The sequence below is a fragment of the Catharus ustulatus genome, chromosome 12 (assembly GCF_009819885.2).
Source record: "Catharus ustulatus isolate bCatUst1 chromosome 12, bCatUst1.pri.v2, whole genome shotgun sequence".
Taxonomy (NCBI): Eukaryota; Metazoa; Chordata; class Aves; order Passeriformes; family Turdidae; genus Catharus; species Catharus ustulatus.
In genome coordinates this window covers 11,167,798-11,172,398 of record NC_046232.1, presented here as the reverse complement: position 1 = coordinate 11,172,398, position 4,601 = coordinate 11,167,798, and positions in this window count along the sequence as shown.

Genomic DNA, 4,601 nt, shown 5'->3' with positions numbered 1-4,601 from the left:
TACTACCTTTTGAAAGAAATATTTAATTAAAAGGAGACCACTTTTCTTGTAGCTTTGACAGGGACATATCTTAACAAAGGTGGAAATTAAATTTACTGAATTATTGTTGAACTTTTAAATGTACCAATCCTGTCAAATTTCCTTGTATTCCAAAGTGTGTACAATACCCAACTTCAGACATTCCAGCAACCTTTCTGCAAAATATGGGGAGAACCAGCATGAGCACTTTTCAGCCTCTGAAACTGCAAAAACCCTTATTTTTTTGTTTCCAAATATAAGCCTGGCAGTTAGACCACCATTAATGCTACCCCAGAAAGTCAGTGGGACCATAACACAGACAAGGACATGCTTGTTTTAAGTTACTGGTGGCTTGAGCTGGTAGGCATGATGGCTGTGTTTGTTTTCATAGAATCCAAAAGATTAACCCTCTCCTTCATGGTCTCCACACTGGAAGAGAGGAACATATTACTGTCCAAGATAATGTACAATTCCTTTCAAATCATGCTGGTACTGCTCCAAGTAGAAAAGAGGAGGAAAGAAAGGTCTTATGTTCATGAGCAAGGAGAGAAAACAGAAACCAGACAGCAGAATACCCAGGAGCACACCCCTAACAAAAAGCTGAAAGCTCTTTGATCTAAACATCTTCTTGGTTAAAAGTTCTTTGAGCTGCAAGCAAAAACCTATTCTCAGCTATTTGATGTCCTTAAGTATTCAGGGAAACAGGATCTTGCACATTCTTTATCAATAAGAGGAATTCCAGAGATACCTGAGCTTCCACCATCAACCTCTCTCAAGAACACAAAACCTTGAACTTTGATTGCTTGCCACTGACAAAAAGGATAACAAGTCTGAGTTGCCCTTCTTTCCTCAAAAACTGTAGAGATAAAGCATTCACCCAGAAAATGTGCTGTATAGGCTGCTTGAAAACAAAACAGTGCTTTAGCTTCTGAAAGCATTAGAAATCCAAAGACAACTTTTAAGCATATTTCAATCTAACAGTTCAGTGTAAGTAAATAATTCGAAGTAGGAAAAAAAAAAAAAAATCAAACCTATATTGCAGTGATAAAGTTTGAGTTTTCCCACAAATAAAAAAAAAAAGTTGCAGATCATTGAAGCTAGAAAACAAGCAAAAAAAAAAAAAAAACCAAAACAGCCCATCTTCATAACCACACCAATAAAGGTGGAATGCTCCTCTGTAGGCTGCCTAGGACCACCCCTCCTGCTCAGAGCAGATTGCCAGGCCTGTGGCCACTTGTATTTTGTCTGTCTCCAAGGATGGAGACCTCCACCTCTGTGTGCAACCTGTGCCAGTGCTCACAGGGAAAAGCTTATTTTTGTGTCAAAATGGAATTGTATTGCAAATATTAGACTGATCTGAACTGTCCCTTCCTCAGAAGAAACTGCCCCTTCTATTTGCAATTTTGAGATTTAGAGTTTAGCCAGTCAGTTGGAGCAGCCTTAATAATGGAATGCATGGGGAACAGTGAAAAACAAGTTTGCTAATTGCAGCTGTGTCTGTTCTCCTCAACTTCTACTTTTTAAAATAGGTAAAATCCAAGCATTTTGGAGGGTTTTCTCCCTGTTAAGCACTCCATAACTGTGACTCAAACTTACTGGAACCTCCAGTGTACAAGCACAAGAGACTTAAAATACCTAAAAACAGTTACATACAAAACACTCTAATATAGGGATGTCTCAAGGATCATATATGAAGTACGCTCAGGTTTTTTCTTTTTCCTTGCCAACACTTCCAACCCAGCCTGGGTTTCAAGTCTGAGGCTTGGCTGTTTCTTGCCCTCATGGCTAAGCACCTTCAGCTGAACCATGCCTCTGCAGCACTGTTTCCTGGCTGGCATCAGAAGTTTGCAGCTGTGAGGTTTCCAGCTCACTGTTTCTCAGGTGTGCTTTGACCAAGCCTCAGCACTAACAGCTGTAAACAAGCATTTACTAAGTCACACCAGGAAAACTGACGTAGCTCAATTCACTTCAGTTCCTGCCTCTTCATCCCAGGGGAAAAAAAACAGACAAAAGCAAAATACCAAACCCATCACATAGGTACTTAAAAGTGGAATCGTAAGTTTGATACACTGAAAAAAAACTGCAACTACATATTCATGGAGGTGCATTATGGATTTTTAATTTACTTGGTATTATGAAGTGTTAATTGTTTTGCCATGAACATTCACAACAGGAAAAGGATGAGTTAGAACAAAGAAATTACTCAGCAATTTTTTTCCAAGTAACATTTATTAATAACATTTTTAAGGTGATAACTTAAGAGTCATAAGGAAGGGGGCTGTTGTCAGTAAACACACAATGAAAAGGTAGTAAGATTTTTCTATTAAAGTATGACTAACAAGGCTTTTAACAGTGTTTAGCTCAACCAAATTTAACATTAAAAACATTCAAAATTACTAGAAGTGTTGCAATCAGTTCTATTGAACTTAGAAAACCTCATTTCAGTAGTCAATACTAACCTACTATTTATATAAAATTTTAAACTCCATTCATAATTTTTGTAAACAAAGCACCTAAGCATTTGAAAGAAAAAAAAGTTAGTTTACATCCCACTAAACGGCAGCACATGTGTGAAACCTCAGGCATGATCAGGCATGGAGCATCATTAGGCACAGAACAAGACAGAGCTTCCACAGTCAGCTGCTGAGTACACTTATGTTGCCAAAGGTCTTTTTTATTTTTACAAATTCCATTATCACTTATAGCTGAAAATTTAATAAATCCTCCATGTGGAAGATTTCAAAGAGACAAAGAAGCCATTTTACATAGGTTTGTGAAGCTTGAGGGATTTCAATTGTACATAACTTTGAATGAACTATGACTTCTTTATCTGCTTCAGGAATTTTCAGAAACATCTTCAAAAATCACTGAACTTTGGCAGATATTGGACTTGTCAAAGAGCATAACACATCAGAAGACACATTTTCAGTCTGCTATTAAATACTGAGGTATGCTGTAATTTATTATGAAATGCCAGTTAAATAAACCAGAAGATGACCACTGTATTCTGAGGCTGTCAGTTTAAGCTTGAGTCAAGGGGGGAACTACTAACATACAAAAACTGCTTCTAATTTCTGTTTTCTTAGGGAAGCTGCAAACAAGGTGAGTTATCTTACCCGTATTAACTGGCATCACGCTCAATCTCTGTGAATGGCAACTGATATCCAGGCTGTCAGTTTGTCTGCTCCTGACTCTTGCAAACAAAAGTTTAAACCTGATATAAATTAGGTAAATTTGTGAACTGCCAATACAGATTTTCAATTGTTTTAATTAACATACTTCCAAAGTAAATCTAGCTAAACTAGATTTAATCAGGGTAAATTTTCCTGAGCTGACAGGCCCCAAACTGACTAGAAATGTCCAGAGGTGACCTTCAAACAAAGCAGGCACTTGCAAAGGCACTGCAGGAAAGCCTCCATTGCCACTGCCCAGCATGTGCTTACTCAGTTGTTTTCTCCAGGGTTCTTGAACTTGTACTCACTATAGGAATGACATTCATTTAAAGAATAGGAAAAATGTTTTAACAACTACCTGACATTTCTCTAAGTGAACTCAGTGGTCTCCCCTTGTTGCCTTCTCCAGTTTTCTTTGGTGTCAAAAATTAGCATTACAGCTATACAAATTTTCTATGCCTAATCCCCCTCAATGAGCAGTTTCCTGAAAAAAGAACAGGTGTCAAACTCTTATAAATGCAAACTAATGATTTAAACTACTTATTCTTTTTCCAAGTCTTTAAAAGCAAAAACAAATTAAGATTAAACAAGTTAAACACATGCATTTGCCTTAGCTAATACAAGTACTACTAGTACTATCCAAACCTGTTTTGTCTATCAATTGCAAAGAATTTTCAAAAATACGTCAAAAAAAGTATGGTGCAGATGCAAAAGGTAAAAACAAAAAAAAAAAAAAGAAAAAAAAAATCTGTCCTGTCTTCCCCTATCCTTCTGAACTGATCCAGAGCCAAATGAAGACCACGAATACACACCTACTCTCAACAGGTGAGAGAACCAGGCCAGTGTTAACATTTTATCCCATCCCTTAAAATAGTACTTTACTCAGCAAAAAACCTCTTGCCTTTCACACCATGTTGTCTGTCAGCTATTCCAGGAGCTGCACAGAAGTTTTCAGGACCATGTGTAAAGTACCTCCCCTCTTTCCTTATTTTTAAGTGTTTGGAAATATATATATAATCCAAAGATTTTTATCAAAGCTTAACAATTTTCACAATTAAGGCATAAGCCAGCAATACAATGAGAAGAGTGGGGAGGAAGAGTTCACAACCCCACTTTCAATTTGCCCTGTTATTTATTTTATGGCTCACAATGTACATCAACATATACACTGTTTATTGAATTACTTGTAGTGATGGAACTATAGTTTCATTCTTCAGTTGCTATAGTTACATTACTATCCAACTTTTCATTCAAATTCTGGAAAGAAATCCTAGGAAGGGTACTTTATTTTTTTTCAAAGAAATCTGATCGTCTTAATTGAAATTTTAAAAGAACATTTTCACTTAAGCTGATATGGGCAAGCAACTTTTATAAAAATATACTGTATAGAAACACAGTTGGAAAATTGCA